Here is a 9,596-nt window from a genome sequence, read left to right as displayed (position 1 = left end):
AGTTATGTAACTTTATTCTGGATGCTAAGCAAGCACTACATCATGATATACGAGAAGATCTCTCTCGAAGTAAAAATATTTTAAAATATTTCAAAAATTTCTTTTAAAATAACAGAAAAATTATAAATATTTAAAATCATAACAAACAGTATAAAAGTGAAAAAATAAGTAAAAATGTTGCTGTTCTGCTTGGGTTTTCAGATCGGGTGGAACCTGCTCTACAGAGCCCTTCTGACCCAAAACAGAACGTTACCCCCTCCCTAGGGCCTTTTTACACCTAAATAAGCACATATATATATGTACCACCTAAGGACAGGGAATTCCTATTATATATATATATATCAAGACCTCACAGCCTCGCAATCTCAGCAACCACAGTCTCGCGGCCTTAGGCAGACCCAGAATCTCCTACCCATTCGGCAGCGACACACACACGATCTCGCGACCTCAGTCAGGTCCAGAATCTCCTACCCATTCGGCAGCGACATACAAAGTCTCGCGACCTCAGTCAGGTCCAGAATCTCCTACCCATTCGGCAGCAACACACAAAGTCTCGCGACCTCAGTCAGGTCCAGAATCTCCTACCCATTCGGCAGCGACACACACACACGATCTCGCGGCCTCAGTCAGACCCAGAATCTCCTACCCATCCGGTAGCAACACACAAAGTCTCGCGACCTCAGTCAGGTCCAGAATCTCCTACCCATTCGGCAGCGACACATACGATCTCGCGGCCTCAGTCAGACCCAGAATCTCCTACCCATCCGGTAGCAACACACAAAGTCTCGCGACCTCAGTCAGGTCCAGAATCTCCTACCCATTCGGCAGCGACACACACACGATCTCGCGGCCTCAGTCAGACCCAGAATCTCCTACCTACACGGCAGCCTTGGCACGAGCTCATCCTATTATCACTGTAGTACACGACAGGGGAATTGGGATTACTATATATCAGATCACACAAAGACTATTAGTTGAGCACAACCTGTTCTCTAGTTCGAGGGGCTTGCTTTCCCCCTCATCCAGTTACCACTTACCTGACCAGGATTAACCTCTGTTCATTTTAAGGCAACTCTGACTAAAGAATAGGCTATCCTCCTATACAAAAGTACACAACACATGCTAACGTACAACAAGCTAAATACTTTATTTAAATGCCACATGCACATTCGCAGAATACATTATATATATATATAGACAACCTGCAAGGAAAGTGAAAGGTTAAGTTGTATACTCTAAAGAAAAAGGGATCGACTTCACCTTGAAGGTATGTCGCCTGTACTCAGTGGTCATCTAGGTTCCCTTCTCGTCTATGCCTCGGCTTAGCCTGGAAGTCACCCCTCTGCAGTTGTGGGTCTGCTCCCTTCTCCCTCTCCGAGTCACTGGAACCTCGTCCTTATCGGCTACTCTCTCCTTTTTGGATTCAAGTTCGTCATCAGTCTTCCCTGGAATAAGTAATAGCTCTTCTGCTAACGGCCAGATGCCGCCTATGGTCTAGAAGCAAGTGCCCTTATCTCACTCAGACTTTCACTAATATAGAAGTGCATTCCCTCATGGAAATTTCCAGCTCGAAACCTGCCGCCCACCAAATTCCTGTACCTCCCCGTACCAAGGACACTTTCCCAGCCGGCCGGCCTGATGTAGTGTCTTCGGCATGAAGAAAAATACAATCCTTCGATAAGGGCCGGCCTGAACCGGTTCTCTCCGAGCGAATAACACCTCATAACTAAAACATCCCCCTCCCTCTGGAAAGGTCCCGGGCTGCCGGAGCAGAAAGAAAGATGGAGTCTCTCCCGTTTGAGGCCTACCAGGCCTGAATTCAACACAGCTCCATGAAACAACCTCACTATAGGGCAAATTATCCTCAAGGCTAACGAATCTATCCCCTAGGCTATGTATGTAGGCCCTGAGCTAAGGGTAGGAGCACGGGATGGTGTCACAAGTGTCTAATAGATAGGCCCTACTCACTACTCCAGTCCTTAGACTCGGATGGAAAGAGACTGAAGTCATATGGATTGCCCTGCAACACCGGAAGGCCGGGAAAATCGAGCAGTACATTCCACCCTTGACTTCAGTCTATTATATATATACTAAATGGAACTAACATCTGTGGAAGAATAATATGAAACAAAACTAACTGATCTATGTCTAGTACCAGATGTGCAGAATTGAAGCAGTGAAGGGATACACTGAATAAAACAACAGATAGAAATTAAAACAACAAGAGCAATCAAAATGCCACCTAATGTGTGGCGTAGCATATTCATGTCTGGCAACCAGTTAAAGAGCCAGTCAAACCAGCTCTGATCAATGTGTTTCCTAACTTCATTAGTTAGGTCATGTAATTTATCTATGTGTGCACGAATGGATTGTGTATGATCAGATAAGTTAAAACAGCAGAGGCCTTCAAAGTCCGAGCAGCCATGTCCATGTTTAAGCAGAAGATAATCAATGGCTGCTCTATTTTGCAAGATGGCTCTACGTTCACCTTGGGCGTCTAATAGTAAGTCAGATAAGACTGTGGAAGTATGATTAATAGATTTGACCATCCAGCAAGCCATTTTCCCAATGGATTTAGCATTATAAACCGCCAAAGCAGGGACACCAATAATTGAAACAGCTAGACTAAGGTATTCAGACTTGGAATATAAATGCAAAGATGAGTCACAATCCTCCTGTAACGTAGTTGTATCTCGGAGCACACGAGAGTTGGCATTTGGATGTGATGAGAACATAAGTAAACTGAGTCTAGTAATGGCACACGGGCCTCCGGAAATGTTCGCAGGGACATAGGGCCAGGAAGTATTACCACATGAGAAAAGCCATCCGGCAGGTAGCAATATTGCACGATAGTGACTGGGAGTAACTACCAAACTATTGCAAGTCATATTGTTCTGGACTGAAACACACGTGGTCGGTGTCCTCTGGAAACACAAAGTTCGTTCATGAGATGTGAGAACGGTGGCGCCTCTTAACTTGAGACGTAGACATTCAGAAATTGCATTAGGATTACATGTGAGGAAAAAACATAGATCACCTTGTGTAATGTTATACGTAGTTATTTGGGATTGGATGGGAAGTTGCTCATTCGGCAGTTCAGTACATAAAGGACAATATGCATGGGTAGCAAAATCACCCAGAATAATATTCGGACGAGCCTTTGAAACGTTAAAGATGCTTATTAACGTCTCCAGCGAGGCGGGGACAGCAACTAGGCACGTCGCTAAGATATCGTGCACAGATCTCATCGGTGTCAAACAGAAGTGAGGGGCATCAGTTACTCTTTTCGCCAGCAGTGTCCAAAAGTTCGATGACGAGTCCCACGCATTGAAGGAACGCAACACTCTGGTTCCCAATTCATCCCGGGTTAATGGGATCCCTTCTCTCTCTCTCCGAAGTAGACCGAACGGTGTCCAGTACCGACACATCCTGCAGCAACAATCCAAAGAATGATCTGAAAAAGAACCAAACACAGGCATTAATCATTCTCGTAAATAACATTTATTAGCTGGGACAGCTTCCCAGCTATCTTTCCCTGGCCTCATAACCAAAATGGTATTATCCTGACCGGTGGCAATAACCTCTGCTTGTTCAGGGGGATTCTTAGGCGATTGCACCCAAATCTTGGCTCCAGGGTTATCCGTAGAGCCGAAGCCTTTCTGGCCTCGTACAGTTAGCAAAGTTGGGGCAGTGCCTTTCATTATTTCACCACTGAAAACAGGCATAATGAGTAATTGAGCCACTCGGTCGGTGCGGTGTATCAGCAAGTCATTCTCACTGCTATTTAGCAGAAGTACCTTAATCTCTCCCTGATAGTCGCTGTCAATTACCCCTCCAAGTACCTGGATGCCTTTTACAGCCAGCCCCGATCTAGGGGCGATCAATCCAAAATTCCCCGGTGGTATATGAATACCAACACCGGTAGCAATGATGACCCGATTTTTACTTTCCAGGACGGTGTCATCCATAGCATGCAAATCTAAGCCTGCCGACCCTGGGGTCGCTCTGCATGGAGCCAAAGCTCCAAAAGTAATTTCCCAATACATCACAGTTTCATTGATCACATTAGGCATAGTCTCAACCTGTGGGGGAAACAAACGCATAAGTGGAGATTCAGCATTTAAAAAAGGACGATTATTCAGAATCAATAGTGCTTGGGGTAAAAAGTCTCGCCAATTTTTATACTTGTCATCTGTTAACTTTCGTAACTGATCCTTTAGCAGGCCATTCAATCTCTCCACCAGGCCTGAGGCCTGCGGGTAGTAAGGTATATGAAATATCCATTCGATATTATTTTCCACACAGAATTCCTGTACCAATCTTCCACGGAAATGGGATGCGTTATCAGATTGAATTTGGAATGGCACACCATAATACATCATAATCAATTCTAATGTCTTTATGGTATTCAACTGGGTGGCTTGCTTACATGGAAAAGCTACCAGCAAACCACTATATGTATCGACAATTGTACAAACATATTGACAATTTCTACTCATGGGAAGGGGTCCAATGTAATCAATCTGCCAAATTTGAGCGGGCAGTTTCCCACGATGTAAATGACCTCTAACAATTTGAGGTACTTTACGCTGTCTGATATGCTGACAGACGGGACAATGTAGAATAACATTTTTGATTAGATCCAGGGGAATATAAATTCCTCTATCAGCAGCCCACCTGCTAGTGGCCTTCTCTCCAAAGTGTCCTGCCTTCTGGTGTGCCCATTTCGCCAATCCCGCAATATCAGGATCTTGTCTGTCCACCACTGCCTCAGCAATTTTAGATTTCTCATCTGCAATATTATGAAAAAATTTGTCAAGAGAGTCTATTGGGGTGTGAGCATCCACATGGAAGATGGTAACAGTACTCTGTGGGAGCATTTCCCAAATCTCTTGCCATAACTCTTTTCCCCATAACTCTTTGGAGTGTAACCTCCAATTATGGGAATGCCAGGTCGGCAACCAAACAGCCAGTCCATTGGCAGTGGACCAGGAATCGGTGAAAATGTGGCATACGCCAGGTAACTCCTGTTTCAAAACTTGGTACACGGCATAGAGCTCGGCAAACTGACTACTCTTCCCTTCACCAGTTGTGCTCAACAGTTTTTGTGTGATCGGATTATAAGACACCGCCTTCCAGTGCCGCGTCGTTCCAATAAACTTTGCTGACCCATCTGTGAACCACACATGGTTCCTGTCCTCGACGGATAAATCATCAAAAGGTCTACCCCACTTGACAGGAGACTCCTGTTCTAAAGGTACGGAACACTCACTCTCAGTCTCAGTCGATGGTGCTTGTGCCACTTGCTCATGTAAAGACGCAACTCCTTTCGGACCCACACGTGCCCTGTCTTGTATGTACCATTTCCATTTAATCACACTCGCCTCCTGAGCATGCCCAATTCGATGAGTTTTTGGTGAACTCAAAACCCACTGCATAATAGGAATTTCAGGACGCAAGAATATGTCATGTCCCAAAGTCAATTGCTCGGTATCCACTAAAGCCCAATAACAAGCAAGTAGCTGCTTCTCAAAGGGTGTATAACGCTCACCAGCATCAGGTAGCTTTTTGGTCCAAAACCCTAATGGTACTTTATACCTGCCTTGTTTCTGCCACAGACTCCAGTTTGCATAAGGGCCTTGCACAGACACATTCAAATCCACATCACCATCACGTACAGGCCAGAGATCCATAGCATGTTGAATTGCCTCTTTCGCCAGACTAAATGCATCTTGCTGTTGCTTACCCCATTCAAATGCATTCTTTTTACGTGTAACTCGGTACAAAGGGGCCAATATTTGACTCAAATGAGGAATATGCTGGCGCCAAAAACCGAATAAACCAATGAATCTTTGGGCTTCCTTCCTATTCCTCGGAACCGAAAAATCAAGAATTTTCTGTTTAACTTGAGGGATCACCTCGCGGTGTCCCTCATGCCAATTAATACCTAAAAATTTTACAGCTTGAGACGGACCTTGTAATTTGTCCGGGTTGATCTCCCAACCTTTCCCACGCAGACACTCAATGACTCTATCTAATTGTGTTTGAACATCCTCTTGTGTTTCGCCTTGGATCAAAACATCATCAATATAATGACATATCTGGATTTTGGGATGAACTGGTACCTCAATCAAGTGTTCTGCCACCAGCCGGTGACAAATCGTAGGACTATGCACATAGCCCTGAGGAAGACTTCTGAACGTCATCTGACGCCCATTCCACGTAAAACTGAACTGTTCCTGACACTCAGGGGCAATTGGAATAGAAAAGAAAGCATTAGCAATATCGATGGACGCATACCATGTACCTGGATGCGTTTGGATTCTTTCAATCAGAGTGATAACATCCGGTACTGCAGCAGTCAAAGAGGGCGTGTGTTTGTTCAATTCTCGATAATCAACAGTCATGCGCCAAGAATTATCACTTTTACGCACCGGCCAAACAGGATTATTCCAAGCAGAAGTAACTGGAGTTATAACGCCTGCATCAACCAACTCCTGAATGGTGGTACTAATCTCTTCATGACCACCCGGAATACGATACTGCTTCTGACAAACCACTTTGGTCGCCTGGGGAACTTGTATGGGGGGCATCCTTAAACGACCAACCCGTATAGGTCTGGACGAGATATAATGCGTCGTTCCAAATTGGTAACACCCATCATCAAGATGCAATGTCATTCCCTTCAAAATATCAATTCCAATTATGAATTCTAGAAGTGGCACCACTAATACAGAATATTCCTTTCTAGGGATTCTACCTATTCTCATTTCAAGCAAAGTTTGAACTGCAGGGGTTTCCTTTCCTCCTAATCCGGTAATAGTGAAAGGCTGCCCTGTAAATTTCTTTGATTTTCCATGAATAAGAGTGGCCTCCGCTCCTGTATCAACTAATGCTCGGGCCCTTTGGATATTACGATGTCTCCAAAAAATATCAATATCTACATAGGGTCTATTATCTCTGTGAGCCCATCTGTGTACCGGAGCTTGACCTATTTCCTAGTCATTCTTACTGCATTCTGTGTACCAGGACAAATCAGGGTAAAGACTCTCACGTTTCTTAGGTATCGGTACCTCCTGTTCATATCCATCTCTATTACGAAATGGATTCCTGTCCTCTACATTGCACTGCGAATTTCGATCGGCCAAACTGTATCGATCCTCCCTCCTTCTCAATTCAGGGGATTGATCCCTATCATCTCTACGTCTGCTGTAAGCATGATCATTTCTCCCCCTTTCCTTTTCCCCCTCTCTCTCCCTGTCCCGCTCTCGACGAGGGGACAGATCACGTATAGGACGCCGATCATCACGACGATCAAAGCGCCCACGGCGATCATCATCACCGCTACCATCAGAACAACCACGATCACACTCAGTCGTCCGAACACGCCGGGCACCCTCCTTCCGGTCCAAGCCCCGTTTGCGAAACATTTCCCACAAACGAGCAGTAGTCTCACCATCAATATCTTCCCGACGCGCACCATCAGCCAAAAGACCAGTAAAGATATCACGTCTAGTAAATTTATATTCACCAGGAGTACGAGTGTCAGACCGAGACTGACGTTCAGGTTTAAACCACTCACCCAACTCACCGAGTTGGCGTACCGACTCCAACACCGTAGATAGTACATTACCAGTCTGGTTAATCAACAAAGTCATCATGACCTGCTTGTAGGCAACAGGAGAAGAGCGAATGATACGATTCCGCACCGAAGAAGTCAACAACCCATCAAGCAACCTGTCAGCAGTGCCCAGAAAAATAGCCGTTTTCATCACTTCCTCCTTAAGACGTTGCGCAGCATCACGCAAGGTATACCACGGCTTGTCATTGACAGGCCAGTCAGATTCAGTAGGATACTTCAAATTGCAACCTTCAGTCGCCAATTGAAGCAAAGAAATTTGACCACCACCATTATAGTTACGAAAATGATCTTGCACAGTAGAATCCAAACTCAAAGAACAAAACTTCAAACAATCGCCAGTATCCAACATAATACCAGCAGCGCCTAGTTCATAAAGGCGCACCATCCACGTGAGCAAAGCCTCACCAGTCCGCTGCCGAAAGCTTTGCAGAATATCACTAATTTCTTGCTGGGTAAAATCTTCCAAACAGTCCAAAGAAACACCCTGCGGAGCATTGGGAGACTGCTGCAACTTCCGACGAAAAACCGGGTGCGCAGAAACAACGGGACGAGCATCACAAGGAGCCCGAGCAGTACGAGTAGAGGGACAGTCAGTGTGAAAAGTATCAATCCCGCCCGAAGAGCGAGCGCAATCACGGGGTGCACCATCAGAGGTGCGAGAAGTAGACTTACTGTCAGGACGGGAACGAGAAAGCTCATGCATAGCACATTCCTCACCCGAGGAACAAGACGTAGTCGAGTCCCAGATATTACCATCCCATTCATCAGGATTCCAATCCAGTCCAGCTTTCGCAACGACCAGACGCACTTTACGCGACGAAACACGACCACGCCTGTTCTTGTACTTATAACGAGCAATCCGCACAGCCGCCCTTTCGGCAACCGTTTGGTAAGTGTCAAGTTTGTCGGAAAGCAACTTATTTTGACACCGCAATAAAGTGTTAGAATTCTGAATCTCAACAAGGTGTGATTCCGCATCCTTAAAAGAGACCTGCAATTTCAGCAACCTCTCATGCAGAATCCGATACGCAGACAGAATAACCCAACCTCTGCGCCCCAAAGCGGGAACCTCCTCACCCTTCAAGACAGGTGCCGTCTGCAAACAAGTAATCACGTCAGCCGGTTCCGCCGACTCCAAAGAAGAATTCCAATTTTCACTCAGACCAGTAGAATCAGCCCACTCTCGGGCCAAGGCACCATAAGGCGTTGAATCCCATCCGGGAATATCAACGGACAATTTAAGAGTAGATTTCGATTTCCTAGAAAACATCGCGAAAAAGAAAGAAAAAGAAACGCAGAGAAAAGAAAGGAAGAGAGAAAGAAAGAGAAAGAAAAAGTATACACGCAAATATACAAAAAAGAAAATCACGCACACGCCGAAAGCAAACACAAGACAACCACAACGCACACAGGTTACGTAAACAGTTCGTGACGCCAAATGTTCTGCTTGGGTTTTCAGATCGGGTGGAACCTGCTCTACAGAGCCCTTCTGACCCAAAACAGAACGTTACCCCCTCCCTAGGGCCTTTTTACACCTAAATAAGCACATATATATATGTACCACCTAAGGACAGGGAATTCCTATTATATATATATATATATCAAGACCTCACAGCCTCGCAATCTCAGCAACCACAGTCTCGCGGCCTTAGGCAGACCCAGAATCTCCTACCCATTCGGCAGCGACACACACACGATCTCGCGACCTCAGTCAGGTCCAGAATCTCCTACCCATTCGGCAGCGACATACAAAGTCTCGCGACCTCAGTCAGGTCCAGAATCTCCTACCCATTCGGCAGCAACACACAAAGTCTCGCGACCTCAGTCAGGTCCAGAATCTCCTACCCATTCGGCAGCGACACACACACACGATCTCGCGGCCTCAGTCAGACCCAGAATCTCCTACCCATCCGGTAGCAACACATACGATCTCGCGGCCTCAGTCAGACCCAGA

Source organism: Triturus cristatus, chromosome 5_1 (genome assembly GCF_964204655.1).
Source record: "Triturus cristatus chromosome 5_1, aTriCri1.1, whole genome shotgun sequence".
Classification (NCBI taxonomy): Eukaryota; Metazoa; Chordata; class Amphibia; order Caudata; family Salamandridae; genus Triturus; species Triturus cristatus.
The sequence above is the reverse complement of the archived record's forward strand: the minus strand, read 5'-3'. Positions refer to the sequence as shown.